The 17,387-nt window shown below is 41.6% G+C and overlaps 1 protein-coding gene across 2 annotated transcripts in view; it reads left to right on the forward strand.

Moving 5' to 3' along the window:
- Positions 1–17,387, forward strand: part of syt1a (synaptotagmin Ia) — a 242,837-nt gene that overhangs the window by 17,511 nt on the left and 207,939 nt on the right. Inside the window, exon 1 of one of the 2 annotated variants that reach the window (XM_034074673.2) lies at positions 14,485–14,708. The exons of the other annotated variant lie outside the window; for it this stretch is intronic. The gene's annotated coding sequence lies outside the window, so the exon portion shown is untranslated. Of the gene's footprint in view, positions 1–14,484; positions 14,709–17,387 lie in introns of those variants that run through there. 2 annotated transcript variants of the gene reach the window in all.

Genomic DNA, 17,387 nt, shown 5'->3' on the forward strand with positions numbered 1-17,387 from the left:
TGTGATGACAGAACTGTAAACAGAATAGCTGAAACTTTAACAAAATAAATAACTCAGTTACCTCTAATCATTAACCTATGTTTTTATAACCGAGTTAACTCTGTGTGTTGCTGCTAGCATACATAACACCTGACGTGGAAACGTTACTCGTGGACGGGGCTACAGAGCTGCTAGAAAGACAGTGGAACCCGGTGCATTTCTCCGTCTGGATCTGGAGCACTTTTGCTAAATGTTTAGACAAATTGCTCATGTTACCGCCCTTACATGATAAACTGTTATTGCACTTTTGGTAACGAGCATTGTCCACATTGAGACGGCTAAAGTTTAACCACACCTCGGAGCGCGTTCTCTCCGCCATCTCCTCCGTGTGTGTGTGTGTGTGTTGCATGCATGTAGCAGCTGCGTGTGTGTGTAAACTGCCCCGCCCCCTCGCAAACAGGCGGGGGAGAGATCTCTCGTCTGAATTGGGAAGATCGAAAATACAGTATAGACGCATTTTGTAGTCATATTGCATATTAGAAACGGAGTTGGTGACACTACGACTGCGATATAATGTTTATGTTGCAATAATACATATGACATATGTTTTAAATGTCTCCTGTACCGATAAAAAAGAGCGATAACGTTGGAGCTTAACGTGGTGTAGAACACATGTGATGACGTCACCAACGAATCGAAGACTGAATTAGTTGCCAACTAATTTGGTAATCGATTTTAATCGATTAAGTCGATGAGTTGTTGCACCCCTATCTTCAATGCCCTTGCTGATACATGGCCCCATTCATTCTTTCCTTTACACGGATCAGTCGTCCTGGTCCCTTTGCAGAAAAACAGCCCCAAAGCATGTTGTTTCCACCCCCATGTTTCACAGTAGGTATGGTGTTCTTTGGATGAAACTCAGCATTATTTCTCCTCCAAACACGTCTAGTTGAGTTTTTACCAACAAGTTCTATTTTGGTTTCATCTGACCATATGACATTCTCCCAATCCTCTTCTGGATCATCTAAATGCTCTCTTGCAAACTTCAGACGGGCGTGGACCAGTGGCAAGCGGTCAGGGCCCTCTCGGCCCTCTGTGAGGGCCTAATATATTCTAAAAAACAATATTTGAAAACATAAAAAAAACCCATTTTTAAAAAAAAATTTTTTAAATATTTTGTTGTTACATTTTTCATTAGTTTTACCAAAATAACTTGACTTAATTGTTTTTAAAATAACATTTCCAAATAAATAAATCCTTCGAATCTGCCTGTTCAGTTTCTGTTGGAATGTGAAGGGTTAAATGCCGTCTCTGCGAGTTACTGTGAAGACGGGAGAGCTTGGTGGTCCCTCTCTACATTCACAGAGGGCCAGCTATAGTAACTCAACGAGAGAGTAATGTCAAATGACAGTACAATTGACCAATCATATCTTCCCTCTAAATGGGCGGGCTTTATTTTCGCGGATTTTATGACAAGTTCCGCCCGCTGCGAGGTCTATGCAAGTGGTGCAGTGACGCGTCCTAAAACCCGGAAGTAAGCTGCGCTCGGATTCTCTCGACAAAAGAGCAATGGGATTTCTCCATAGGATTTTGGAAAATAGCTTGTAATAAGGTCTGTGGGAAACGAATCTGTTAGATAAATGCACGTTTTGTTCAGCCGGATAATATCCACATGTCTACCCTACTTTTATTATTTTCGAATCTTAAATCTAATCGATAGATTTATGATTAGCATAAATTCGTTCATGATGGCTCACTTCAGTGATAGTGATGACATCGTTTGCAAAATTATTAACCGAGACATTTTCAAGATTGAGTTACAATGATAAACTGGAGTGGCAAAGGATCAGCTGCATGACCCCGCCATCAAGTGCTTCATCCAAAAGGACAGGAGGATGGACTTTGTGTTTAAGTGATTTGACCATCAAAGGTAGGCCAAGTCATTTTCAATGCGGGCCGCCGTGCCGACTTAATTCATTTGTAATTGTTACTTGGCTGTGGGTGCCCTGTCATGATAGGTGTTTATATAAATGGTGTTGTTTTGTGTGGTAGAGGGTCGCTCTCATTGATGCGTTTTGCAGCCCGGGCCGCTGTTTTGATATTCCGCTGAAGTATACGGTGTGACGTAATAACTCTTCTTTTTTTTCGAGGGAAGGGGGGTCAGAGGGCCTAGGTATAAAAGTCACGGCTCGCCACTGGCCTGGACATGTACTGGCGTAAGCAGGGGGACACGTCTGGCACTGCAGGATTTGAGTCCCTGGCGGCGTAGTGTGTTACTGATGGTAGCCTTTGTTACTTTGGTCCCAGCTCTCTGCAGGTCATTGACTAGGTCCCCCCGTGTGGTTCTGGGATTTTTGCTCACCGTTCTTCTGATCATTTTGACCCCACGGGGTGAGATCTTGCGTGGAGCCCCAGATCGAGGGAGATTATCAGTGGTCTTGTATGTCTTCCATTTTCTTATAATTGCTCCCACAGTTGATTTCTTCACACCAAGCTGCTTACCTATTGCAGATTCAGTCTTCCCAGCCTGGTGCAGGTTAGGGGTGCAACAACTAATCGACTTAATCGATTACCAAATTAGTTGCCAACTAATTCAGTCGTCGATTCGTTGGTGACGTCATCACGTGTGTTTTTCGCGCCGTTAAGCTCCAACGTTATTGGTCTTTTTATCGGTACTGGAGACATTTAAAAAATATATGTCATGTATTATTGCTACAAAAACATTACATCGCAGTCTTAGTATCGCCAACTCGTTTTTCTAATATGCAAAAAGACAAACAAATGCATCTATGATGTATTTTCGATCAGACGAGATCTCTCTCCCCCGTCTGTGTGCGAGGGGGCGGGGCAGTTTACACACACGCAGCTGCTACATGTCACAGAACACGCTCCGAGGTGTGGTTAAACTTTACCCGTCTTGATGCTCGTTGCCAAAAGTGCAATAAGAGTTTAGCATGTAAGGGCGGTAACACGAGCAATTTGTCTGAACATTTAGCAAAAGTGCACCACATTCAGACGGAGAAATGCACCGGGTTCGACTGTCTTTCTAGTAGCTCTGTAGCCCCATCCACGAGTAACGTTTCCACGTCAGGTGTTATGCTAGCAGCAATACACAGAGTTAACTCAATGATACACACATGGGTTAATGATTAGAGGTAACTGAGTTACTCTTTGTTTTGTTAAAGTTTCAGCTGTTCTGTTTACAGTTCTGTCATCACATTATTTAATACGATTTGTTAAAACACTGTTGTTTCTTTTGATGTGAAATATTATTTATTTAATTTAAATAAAAAGCTATGTTAATTTTGTTCAAAATGTGTTTAGTTAAAGGTGGGGTAGGTAATTTTGGAGAAACCAGCTCGAGTGCGCTAGAATTTGAAAATACACAGCCGGAAGAAATCTGCCACTTCCTTACAGAGCCCCTCCTCCAACACACACGTTCGCGCACATGACCAATGAGGGCACGAGATAAGTTTGTGCACAGATGGAAGGCTGACAGGCAGGTATTTTGATTGGTCGTGCTTTTTACAGTATACTGCTTCCACAGATGAATTTCTTTTATGGATATTTTGTCAAAGCACTTCAGATATTCATTGCTATCGGATGTTAAAAGCATTCCATGGAATATAACAAAAAGTGTATCTCGAGCCGGTTTCTCAAACTTACCTACCCAACCTTTAATTTAATAATATATGTATTTTTGAATCAAGTATTCATCTTTATTGTCTTCATTGTTAGTTTTCACATGCCTAAAACAACCTCAAGCTAAATCTAAAAGTTGATGACTAAATAAGAGCGTTTGAGAAATTGTGCAAGGCATACAGTAATAGTCCGAATAGTCGATTAATCGTTTCATTAATCGATAGATTAATCAATTATCAAATTAGTCGTTTAGTGTACCTAGGATGAAAATTACAGGCCTCTCTCATCTTTTTAAGTGGGAGAACTTGCACAATTGGTGGCTGACTAAATACTCTTTTGCCCCACTGTATATTACCTTGAGGGCACTTAACGTAGAGTTGGCTGATCTGTCACTGGGAGGCAGCCATATTGGCTCCAACAGGTAGACGATGTGCTCTCAGGCAAACATGCTAGCCCCATTTATCAAGCACCTGAAAATGACTGGACTGACACAGGTCGATGTATGATCAAAGATGTTATCATGTGTTGGTGCATGGCTAGCCCAAACATCTTCGGGGCTGTGGGGGAAACTTCTGAAGCAATTGGAAACAGGACTCAGAGAGACACAAGGAGAGCTGGAGCTTTGATGGCAAACACTGATGGTTTATTTGGAGTTACGGTCGGAGAATTGACAAGACAGGTGGTGTGTCACAAGTTGACACAGCGGTTGCCAAACCAATTCTGAAGAACTCTTCTGCAGCTTGAGGTTTTAACTAGTTCGGAGTGTAATAATCAACATTCTTTATCAGTGAGACTAAACAATTATGGACCCTGAATCTAACTAGAGCTCTCGTCCATAGAAAAGAATGTGCGCCAGGGAACTTACATCCCTGAACAGTAAACTACCTTGTGGCGGCTTGTGCTCTGTCATAGACTGGCAACAACAATGCGCCCAAGCTGCTCCTCCTTAAGAGAGATAGCAGCAATACCCAAGGCCGTAGAACTATGCCATGGGAAAAGAGACAGTAAAGAGAGAAAACAATGAACTGGGTCGAAGGTTGAACACCTAAGCAAATGATTCCCTAACAGGGGCAAGTCTGGCGATAAGGTTTGTTGGAGGTCTGGATGCACCGATGAGAGGAAGGGGCTCCCCTTCTACTTGAATGACCCCTAAAAGGATCTGCGGTGAAGGATGAGCATGTTGCCTCTAGGGATGGGTATCGTTTGAAATGTATCGTTTCCGATTCCGGTTCTGTTTATCGATTCCGGTTCTTATCGATTCCAGGTTTCGATTCCAAAATTGTAAAAGAAAGAGGTCAAACGTTTAGACTACAAAAATATCTTTATTCTTTTAAGCTTTAACTGACATTTTTACAAATAAAAAAATATACATTCAATACAAATGTATTGCAAAATAGCTGTGCTTTATTTGAACTGAGCTATGCCTGTGGCAAGCTATTAACAGGCATTGCACTGTGCCTTGTCTTTTTCTTTTTTAGTGTAGTGGAGCCTCACTTTAGAGCGTTTACCGTGATCCATCTTTGGTGTTATGAAGTGACTGAGCTCGTGAACTGTCTATGGGAGGGCGGGGGGAGCCTCGCTGCGGGGCAACTGTGGACCTCTGTCACCTGTCAGCACAATTTACATGATGCCGTTTAAAAAAATTAAAGGCGGTGCCGGCCGTCAGCAAACCGAGCCGGCCCACTGCCGGCCCGCTGACTAGTGTTAATTTCGTCAGCTTTTTTTAATTTAGTTTTAGTCTTAGTCCTCTGTTAAATGTCCTTTTTAGTTTTAGTCATATTTAGTCACCTTCATCCTGTTTTTATTAAGTCAAGTTTTAGTCGACTAAAAGTCGGAGCATTTTAGTCTTATTTTAGTCGACTAAAACAGTAACTATTTTAGTCAAGATTTAGTCGACTAAAGGTCTGAGCATTTTAGTCATATTTTAGTCTACTTTTTGTCAATGAAAACTGTTGTCTTTTTTAGTCATCAGATTATATAGAACATTTTAGTCAAACTAGTCTTGAAAATACCAATAATTTGTCATTTTAGTATATATAAATAAATAAGATTATATCTTTAAAACCTGAGCATGTGCGACTTTATGTCCCAAAATACAGCCAACACTAAAGATACAGGCCGGTCTAAATATTATTACAGTCAGTGATGCGCTTATAGTGTATTTAGAGAATTACTTCACCATGTCTCAGCTTGAAACTAATCTCCACAACTCAATTTTGCCATAACAAAAGAAAACCATTAGTAGGCTCAGTGATGAGAAAACATTACAGGACTTTTTTCCCCCTCAGGATTCTAAGATTTGTAAAGTGCAAAAATTGTTGTCTTTGTCAATTTATAAACATTAATGACTTAAAATGTCGATTATATATTTTCATCTGCTACCAATTAAGATGTCAGAGAGGGAAGAAATATTGAGTGACAATCCGTCAATTCCTTTGAGGCTTAGTCTATAGTACAGGAGTGGCCAACCCGCGGCTCTTGAGCCGCATGCGGCTCTTTGCCCAGTCTCATGCGGCTCCTCAGTTCATATCGAAGTTTTTTTTTTTTGCGCATATGTATCCCAGTTCACAAAGGGTTAACAACACACAAGTTCCAGCCCAATCGTTACACAGAGTTTTCAACAAATAAGTGCTTTAGCCAATCAAAATGCAGATCCTGCAGTACTGGAGGCGGGCTTTACTGCACTAGCGATGTGACAGTGAAGGGAGAGATCTGCTTCCGATTGGCAGAAATATAACTCGATAAAACTGATAACTCAATATAATGTTGTCAAATCAAAACGGTAACAATTTGCAGTTATATATATCCCGGAAAGCTGGCTACTGGCACAGAAGGGCTCCCGAATTTGGTGATTCGTGGTAAAGAAATAAACAAGAGAGAAAGTGCATCTCTGTCAGCAGGGCTTCTGTCAGTCAGAGGGTTAGGTAAAAGTTGAGATGTCATGTGAGGAGAATTAACAAAAATACACTATTTACACAATACAATATTTATTTTCATTTATTTTTAAATGACTGTCATGAATCTGTGTGTGAGATACAGACAGGGAGAAAAAAGTCGCAAAGATCGCAAATGTGCCCTTTCATGCATTTGAGTCCCTTCCACATCCTCTGCACATTTCAAGAAGCAACATGCATATTAAGATAACTACTTTTTTCAAATGTTTTTAACTGAGAGTTTGTGTGTGAGACACAATATTAATGGTTGACTATAACTGGCCTCTGGTCTTAATATTGGTAGGAGAGGTTTAAGTCAATTTCTGTCAATATCATGGACTGTGACATTTATAGGAAATCTGGCTGAGCGGAGGTATGTGTTTCTGTATGTGAGTGTGTGTCAATTATTGTTCATTTTTAGATTTTCATTTTGTATGTGTGAGAGATAGAGAGGAAGAGAGTGAGGGAGCACACAGAAAGGCTGAGAGCAAAAGAGAGAAGGAGAGAGAGAGAGGTCGGGGACATAAAAGGGACAATAAAAGGCATGTGTGCCTGTGTGTACTGTATGATGTGGCTCTTTGCAGTAACACAGGAAAATTATTGGCTCTTTACCTCTGATTGGTTGACCACCCCTGCATATTTCCAATAAAATTAGGTGGAAATAGCAGGTCAATGAAGCCACGGCACTGGAGCCTCATTGTCCTGTTGTAAAGCAGAGGCCACTTCCACTGGGACAGCAGAGAGAACATGACAAACTCCACTGGGGCGATTGCCAAGAGACATCTGGCTGCCTTCAAAAGCGGAGCCTGATTCTAGGAGAAATAAGTAACTGATGACCTCTGACAGTAATCATTCACAGGAGAGGAAGTGAACAGTGGCAAAGACGATAAAGTGCACCTCTATTGATTTCCTTTTCATCTAAAAAAGAATAATTGTGATCACTTGCAATGGTTTTACACAAAGACCTGGCTGTGAGTTTTCAGCCTTCAGCTGCCATTTTTCAACAAACGGCATGTTTTCTGCAAGTTTGAATGCAAATAATAACAATTTATCAGGTGCAACATAATCAAGGTGGAAGAACATCATTGATTTCCCTTGTTGCTGTGATTGAGAATCAGTGAAGGTGTGTGAATCTTTGTCATTCGAAATGTACTCTAAGCCAAATGGCCCTGTAATTGGCATATTTTCCGTGAATATGTGGATGGAGAGTTTAAGTGATGGCAGGGTAGGTACAATCAATAGAGAAAGATTGGTCCACCCAACAGCATACAAAACGTTACTTAGAGCTGTTTACTTGCTACAGATCTGGGAAATTGGCAGATAGATTAAGCTCTTAATTTGAATCTCAACAGGCCTATTACCCAGACTGCCTGATAAAAACATCCATTGATTATGTCCAGTTTATCCATGTTTCTCAATTGCAAAAGCCACATTCTAATTAGGTATTGACTGCGACATGATGGACAAATATTTGTATAGGTTTGTTTCTCATATATTTTGATAAAGAGCATTTCCTTTATGAGTAATCGTGCTTAATATTGATGTGATTTAATATGCAGCAGCATTGACGAGTAGATGGCCATTTGTTATGCATAGCATTTTCTCCAGAGTATGACCAGGCTGTGATCTTTCAGACAGCCGGTGTCCATAAGTTGACCATGGCAGTAATTTCCATCCAGCTCTGTCAACTGTCTTTTCAATATCATCTTGAGATGAGTAATTTTTTCAAGGGTGGGCTTGCTTATTTCTATGCAGATTCATCTGGCATCTTCGTGTCCTGTCACCTCTATTTGTCACCCATCACGTCTGCTCTCCACCACCATCATCTGCGCCGGGTCTAGCCTTGTCACCTGGCCGTTAACAATCAGGCGAGCTGACAGCCGCCTACCACTTACCCAGCAGGCATTTTCTCTACATACACATGCATGATTTGGAAGAAAGGTGCAACTTTTAAGCCCAATCTTCATGCTTAACCACGCACGCACGCACGCACACACACACACACACACACACACACACACACACACACACACACACACACACACACACACACACACACACACACCACACACACACACACACACACACACACACACACACACACACACACACACACACACACACACACACACCACACACACACACACACACACACACACACGCACACGCACACATCTCAACCTCAGGTGGTGTGAGTGGGCGAGGGGAGAATGGGGAGGGGGATTGCAGGGATGACAAAGTGGTGCATGTGTGTCACATCATCCATCAGTCTGTCACAGGCTGTCGCCCTGCTTCTCTCAGAGATGCTGTCGATCTGTAAACAAGAGAAAGAAGCACCAGGCTTCCCGGGGCCCTGTGTGTGCAGACAGTCAGGGCAGGGCCCGCCCGGCTTTCCGGGGCCCTTTGTGTGCAGACAGTCAGGGCAGGGCCCGCCCCTCCCTTCATGAATCAAGGGTTGCGTTCCAATAGTCCATTTAGCTTAGGAACCTTCCTAACCAAGTGAAATGACCCAAAAGTCCCTCAGTGGCAGCCATGATAAGAGTGCCGTTCCAATTCTCCAAATGAAAGGAAAGGAGGTTTTAAACTTCCTTTATAACCTCCTTTAGCTTAGGAACCACTGGACCTACCTAACCGAAAGGAGAGGAGAAAATGCTGCCCCACAATGCATTGCAGCCGCAGCATTTGCCGTCACTCAACAGTCGGCCGTTCACGGAAACAACCGATTATGACCGAGAAATGATATCATGAAAGTTACGGTGCTTATTAAGCATTTTAAAACGTATGTGGTAAGTTGCCAAAGTGCTTTTTTCTGAACGTTCATCAGTATTATAATCAAAAAGAGAAATATGAACGTGAATATGAATATGAACGAAATTATCAAATAAAGTCAACATCTCACAGTTTTTACTGAGCTGTGTGGAGTTTGTTCAACTTTTAAAAGATGTTTGAATGGTGATAGACACAGTGATAGATGGTAAGGACTAACGTTTATAATAAATACATTTGTATTGATTTTAAGATATTTTCATACAATCATACGTATTGGGATCATTTGTATTAATGTGGACCGGAGGGAGAGGGTGACGAGCATAAGTTTCACTTTCCTTTTTTATTTCAATTCCAACTTTGGTCATGAAGAATATGTTTCTCTGTTGTCCACGTTCATAAAGCAAAGCAGCAGCATCAGAGCACGGTGCAGAGTCTCTAGATGAGTTCACAGTAGTCCGTGGTTCTTATTAAACATCCATGTTGTAGTCCGCTGTATAGAAAACTGTGGTTTCCATAATTTCCCCACAGCAGCAGACGCACATTCATTACGTCCGCTGGCGCATTATAAACACGTCGGATAGTGAAAGTGCATTCGGATTCTCTAAAGTACCGCAGTCTCTTCTCCTAAGTCCTTTTTGAATTCTCCTATCCACTATCCCTTAACCCCGTGACGTTTCACTCAGAGGTCAAGGAATAGGAGATAGGGTTAGAATTTAGGAGCTGATTTTTGGATTATCGGAACGCAACCAAGTTCTGGCAGAGCGCTGATGTCACCAGTGGGTGAAAGTGGGGTTTTGATCCACACAGCCAGGTGTGGATGGCTAATGCCTTTTTGAGGAATAGACTGGTACAAGAATGAGTCCTTAAGAGTTAGCGTTTTAGCATCTCCGAGTTCCCTTGTCTGGCAGTCTATTATTTTTTTTAATGAGATTTTGGTTAGATTCCTAAAATCAGATTGGTGGTAAACACAAGCTTTTGAGATTTTTACGTTTTTTTCTACTACATAAAATATGTCAGTAAATACCCCACAGTTGCACTGCTGAAGCTTTTATGTTTCCTTAAAATGGCGGTTGTTGACTAGAGGCTGAATAAGACTTCTAAATGTCATCAAGCAGAACTTTAGGAACTTTAGGATCATTCTCATTACCATAGAATGTGATAATGAAATAATCATTTTGTGATTTATTTTTTTAAGAAGATGTGTACCTGTTTGTAGAAAGAGACTTATATTGTTATCTATGTAGCACCACAATCTTCCATTCAACATTGTTCTTCATGTAGTTTGGATATTCCACTAGTCCATATTGCAGTGTCAATACATTTCCTGTTGTGCATAATACTAAGTTATTATTTATGTGGAAGTGATGACACTAGTTAGATGGATTGTATTGATAGTAGGGATCGACCGATATGTCTTTTTCAAGACCGATACCGATTATTAGTAATCAAGTAGACCGATAACCGATATTTGGAACCGATATACATTTGCAGTAAAATCAGAACATCTTGGTGTCAAAATGTAGAATAACACAAACTCCAACACAACTCAACACAACTTCTTTGAAATGCATTTCAGCATATATTATGTTTAATGAACTTTTAAACATCTTACAACTGGTTTCCTCTCTGTGCCCTTTGCTTTAATGCAGCCATCTGCAATGAATTAGAGAGAGACAAAAAGTGGGGCTGCAGGCTGACATGCTTAACAAACAATAATGCTTAATTTATTACATCAAAACAATGCCTGTCTATATAACATAAAATCCCAATAAGCTGCTAGTAACTGCAAAACACTAGTGCTAGCTAATGTTTTGCAAACTATTAAAAGTGAGGCTATTGATTTACAGTAGACCTAACGTTAGTCTAGTAGCCTCACTTCTAATATTTAGCTAAACATTTGCTAGATACATGTTGGCTAGCTAATGAGCTTCACATATCAACCTGAAAAACTGCAAAGCTCCTCTTACTCTTCAGTAATAGCCTATCAGATAGCGCTGTGGGTGGGACATTGCTCTTGTACACAGAGTGGTGACTGCAGCCAGAGAAACGGCCGCATCAGAGCCAAAGTTTTATCGGCAATTTGATAAAAAAAAGGCCAATAACGATAATCGGTCAAATGCGGATTATCGGTCGACCCCTAATTGATAATCACCTTTGCTGGCTGAGCTCGGGTGTCTGTAAACTAATTGGCTACTGATGGCCACATTCAAAATCACCCCAGCATCCTCTCATCACTCACTGAGCCGAGCGCTATTCTGCTCTATGTTGGAGGGTGGGGGAAGGGACTCCTTTATTGGCCCTCTAATTATTTTCCCCACCACATGATTAATATTGTCACTTTGATTTTGTTCTGTGCCCATTCAATGAGAGACTCTGTGACAAAGGACAGCGCTTGTACAGCGAGGGGTCAGCAATATTTGCTCCCCCGTCATGTCCAGGCCTCAGAGCCACCTCTGTCCTCCAGGATGGAAGGTCTCAGGGCCCGGCTTGTGTAGTGCTAGCTGCCTGGTGGGGGAGGCTGAATGGTACAGAGCCAGAGCCACAACAGGGCCAAACTAATGCTGAAATGGACCAGGGAGGTTGCAGCTGGTGTTCCTGTTGTAGACGATGTCAGGGTGCCAGTGGAGCCCATCCAAACCAAGGAGCTCTTTCATATCAAGACAAACTGCTATCAGGGCCAATTGGCGCTGCACAACCCACGGCTCTCAAGGACAAGAGGTTTAACTTTGGCTGGAATTTTTTGTTTTTGGTAGACTGATACACGGACCTATTATCAGGCATTGCACAAAGGTAAACATTGCCCCATCAATACTGCAGTCAGTCTATTGAGAAGGAGAAGTTAAAGAACTTAGTTTTCTGAAAACATTCAAACTCTGCCTTAATCAGCTGTTAAGAAACTAGAATACATTAAAATAGGTACAGATCAAAATATTCAAAATTAAATCAAAAAGGATCTTGGCAAAGTTAAGTTATTATAAATCAACAGCAATCAAACCGAGTAAAGATTATTCTTCATTTTAGAAATGGCAGTTTTAGGTGCACATATTTGGTACAGTGTAAAGGGCACCCCTAAAAAAATATACAATTTCATATATTTTTGGAACATTATTTGTACCTTATGTGTATGTTGGGTATAGGATATGGTCACAATGTTGTGAATGAAAAAAGGATTCGTTACTATAAACGGACTATTGATTATTGGATTCCCTTGATAGAAAACGTGCAGAGGAGGATGACATTTAAGTGCAGGTGAAATAGAGATAACCACAGAAGCCGAGTATGTGACTGGAAATAGTCAGACTCTCTTATTTTTGGTTTTAGAGGGGACCAGACTGATGAGATAAAACAATTACATGAAAGAAGATAAAGAAATAGATTGCCTTATGCAGAATGATTTACACTGATATACAAAACAATTTTTTTCGGTTACAATTTCCATTTACCAAGACTTAAATGTTTAAAGAAGCAAAAAAAAAAAGTTCGTACCATCATCCCACCAATTATACCAAAGGTTAATCAGCCCATGGTTTGGAATTCATTTAATTCCTTTAAATTCTACTTCTGTCATTGCTTTGAACCGATAATGTTTGTCATATCATTTTTGATGTCCACACCAAAATTTGTTTTTGATACCGGTGTACATTTGAATTTGATTTATTTGCCTCATACTGTATTGGCATTGTATTACTTTACAGCAAAACACATTTTTAAATCCAAGTGCTTATTAGTTTCCATATGAGTAAATGAGCATAAAGGATCTAGCTGTAATTGCATTCAATAATTAAACCAAACCCACGCTGACACCACTCTTTTGATTTAGATTTATAATGTATAATAATTAATTACCATTCCATCCATCCATTATTTATACCCGCTTATTATTTGCGTAGTGTCGCTGGGGTCCCGCCTTTGACTTCACATTCAGTGATCAACCCTTTCACACCCACAGGTGTTTTTTCAAATATAAAGTCAACATCGGTTTTACCTGCATGGCAACACCTCATAAAGCTCCTCCTGAATAACTGCTCACCTCACATGTCATGTTTTCATGAGAAAACACAGGAGAGAGAGCTCTATTCATTCTGCTGCAGGTTTCTGTCTGACCTTTGAGTGCAGCTGGGCGCTACTTATATTCTGATCTCTTGTGCAGCCAATGGAAAACATTGAATGCGGCCTGGGGTAGCTAGAAATGGCATTACTGGTAACCTCCATATTCATGAATCAAGAGTCACCTGATAACTTTTCTTCTAAATTCTTAAGTGGTTAATTTCCTGAATGGGAGCATATATGTGACTTTTAAGGGTTTAATGACCATAGTATCTATATATGATGGAGAAATATACCCGACCTGGTTCAAATCCGACCCGTGGCTCATTGCTGCCTTAACATCTCACCTCCATATAAAAAAAAAAAGGCCAAAAGAAGAATCCTTAAGCATACATTAATACAATCATCAACATTAGAATGAACATTATAAATCAACTCGTATGTATAGCTGAATCATTCAAAATCAGTAGTGTTGAATAGCATATTGGATCTGATTTTGTCTATACTCACTAAAACCTTTCCATTGGTGTTGAGGTCAGTTTGACAACATATTCAATTACTCTAATGAAACACTGTCCTTGCAGGTGTGTTGTGTGGCTGTTCTCGGGGGAAATCATCTTCCCTTCAAGTTCTTGTAGGGTGGTGTGTGTGTTTGTTCATGTGCAAGGGCACGTCACTACTATGAACTCACACACAGAGAAATGCTCCCATGGATACTAAGATCTGAGGGACGGGGATCTTTTTGTGTGTCCTTGAAGGTGACGGGTTCCCAGAGGGGCAGTGTAACACAAACGGAGCATGTTAATATGTGCAGAAAGGGTCATCTTAGGTTACACACTGTTGCCCAACATCCTTTGGCGTCTCCCCACTACCTGTCCAATCACAGCCAAGGAATCAGTGATGCAGTGTCCCTCTTACTGGAGGGATTCCTAGGAACTGCCGTGTGACGTTGCCGGCTTAACACCCCTGAGTCTCTCCTGTCTTTCTAACACCTCCTCCTCCTGTTCTCCGCCCCCGGGTTTTCTGTCTCTCAGACTTTCACGATGTGCATCCGCCGCTTTGGTTTGAACAGAGGGGCGATCTAGCGCCATCCAAACTGCTCCCACAAGACTGGCTGTATAGACGGCAGACAGAGCCATCATCCAGCCCTCCCTCTCTCCTCCAAACCAAGCTCCACCTCTCACTTTATTCCTCTCTCTCCCTCTGTTTCTCTCCAAGCCTCACAGTCACACACAAACATACTCTCTCTCTTCTAGACTCCTTTCTCCTACTCCAGATGCGCGTGCCTCCTGGTCAGGGCGAGCAGATTTGGAGCTGAAGGTGTGCTCTTGTTGCCAGGTAGGAACCCAGCTTTCCTTTTTTGGGCAACCCCAGAAGTTACAAAGAAATGGGGTGTCCCTTGTTGTTTGTTGTGGGTGTGTTTTGTGGGCAGGTTGGAAGTGTGTTGATGTATTGATGACATAATCGGGAAGGGTGGGTGCTTCGAAGGTGGCACAGGGGAAGTACACTTTGCTACAACTCCCAGCCCCTCTTCATGACACACAGTTTTTGGCGCCCTTTTTTCCCCGCACCTTTCACAGCCATGTGCTACAATTGTCTTTTAGCTTGTTTGCTTGTACACTGGTGTAGGTACAGGTTGGAGCGCAGCTGGTGTTATCAGATTGGCGGCAACATATAGAGCATGTCTCTGGTTGCGAGGGGAGACCACGGTGTGGATGTGTGGGCGGATGGAGAGACAAGGAGAGGAGGGGTGGTGAATGGAGACAGACGAGCAGCTGCTTTCATCCCATAGAAGCTAATCCCTCCGTTTGTTCACCTCTCTTCATCAGATAAAATGGGCCGGCTGTGTCTCTCATGCCCTGTCCTTTTTATCTCCACTATCCTCCATCCTTCAATTGTGATGGGTTTATCTCGGGAAAGGAGGAAAGAGGCAAGCTATTGATTGGGAAATGAGCTGTAATGCCATTTGAAAATGGACCTCCCTCTGTCTGTGACTTTTTCTCCAGCATGCGTTTGTTCCTCTCTGCACCTTCTGCTTAGTCTCTTAAACAAACTCACCAGCGATAATGAGTACCTGCTCATTGACACAATCCTGTAAGCTGAGGAATCTATACAATGATCAGATACCAGAGCCACTTAGTTGCATACCCAATATCTCTGCTGCTGTTGTGATTGGTGGGCACCCTTCTTCCTGTAAAGGAGGCTTACAGTATCACCTCCCACAGGTTTTCTGATAGATTGTCGAATAGCTACTGCACAGCACACATATAATGTGTGACTCCTTGCTCTCTGCAACCATGTCAAGCATATCCGTGGTGATTGTAGCGTGGCTTTGCTGACAAATAAGGTATCATAAAAGACGGGCGGCCTATCACCTCTCGCCTGCTCTAGGATTACCTAATATCTCAGGAGGCTGGATCAGCCAATGCAATGGGAGAGAATAGAGAGGCAGGGGGTTGGGTTTGGGGTTGCTCAGGTGTTGCTGTTTAGCCTCACACTCAGAATACATTAGCTAGGAAGCTCCCATGTGTCAAGCTGTTACCAGGTGACAGAGAGAGTGAGAGCAAGGCAGCACTCTATGCTTCCCCCACCCAAATCTAAATGACCCCTCAGCTCATTTCCCAAGGCAGAGCTTATGTTTACATACTCTCTGGGAGCTTCTGCAGATGCTCCATTTCATAAGCACTAACTGAATCAGAGCTGAGGCTGAGCACGAACTGATGGATGCAGCATGGACTGTTGGCTGGCAATAGCCTTTTGAAACAGGCAATGAGCATTTCTTATGTCCTTGGGTTCCGGGAGCCCTGACCGGTTGTCATAATTGCCCAGGACTTTTTTTAAAGTTGCGTGATAAAGCTCAACAGATTGTGAATTCCTCTTTTTGGCTGTAAGAGCTCAACACATCATCTCTTAATGTTATTTACACAAAGACTCAGAGAGTAGGGGCAAATGTTGACCTCCAATTTAATCACGTGTCAGCTGTCACCCGAGGTGTTGTCTGCTTGTATCGGGCTTGTTAAAGAGCTATTAATGAGTAGTACAGGCCCTTAGTCCCGAGCCTGATGTTCGACAGACGCCCACCTTTCACCTTGGCTGAAAAATCTTTACCTTATAGCCAAAGGCAAGGATAAAAAGGGCATCTGCCAGTATTTCTTTGCATTTGACTGAAGCCTCTCATTGTTAAACAGTTTATTGCTGTAGAAAATGGATAAAGAGTGAAAGGAGCACAAGTGTAACTGAAGCAGCAGGTCAGAAAAATAATGCAGGAAGTCTTTGTTTTTGCTCTGGATAGAAAATACAAAATGGAGGTTATAAATAGCATCTCTCTTTATGATTTGACCTTGTGTGGCTATTTGGTAGTGGGTGCCTGTGAGGAGGGACGTGCCCAGATCAGTGACATCGTTACCAGACAGTGACACTGAGTCATTCTGCTGGAGATGCATGCCTCTGGGCTAGTTTTCATGCTCTAATGCTAGACTTGTTTTCCTTATAATCACAGTCTCCTTATCCGTGTATCACATAAGGCTGATTAAAGTCATTGTTCACTAAAACTTAGACTATTTTTTTACGCCTAGTTGAGAAGTTGACCTCCATTTTTCAACAAGTAATCATGCAATAGCATCACTTTAAATCTTGTGTTAACAGAGTAGTGCTCATCAGAATTTTTAGAAATGATTCTTTCTGCAACTAATTAACATTTGAGGGGGCAGCCTTATTATCATCATAATCAAGAGCGGATAACAAACAATGCATAATGATGTGAGGATGTATTACAGGATTATCATGTTTTAAAGAATTCAGGAAAATATGAATTCATGATGTCCTTTTGGATTTGATCAATGATTTGCACTACAGTAGGATAAATACATTGCTTGAATACTGTAAAAAATATAAATATGCTCAATATAATGGGGGAAGTAATCAAACGTATCTTTAAATGAGAACAAAAGACACAGCAGTCAATCATAAATCAATCTGTCCTTCAAATTTCAAACTTCATATATTCAGTAGCAGAAA

This window comes from Pseudochaenichthys georgianus, chromosome 23 (assembly GCF_902827115.2).
Source record: "Pseudochaenichthys georgianus chromosome 23, fPseGeo1.2, whole genome shotgun sequence".
Classification (NCBI taxonomy): Eukaryota; Metazoa; Chordata; class Actinopteri; order Perciformes; family Channichthyidae; genus Pseudochaenichthys; species Pseudochaenichthys georgianus.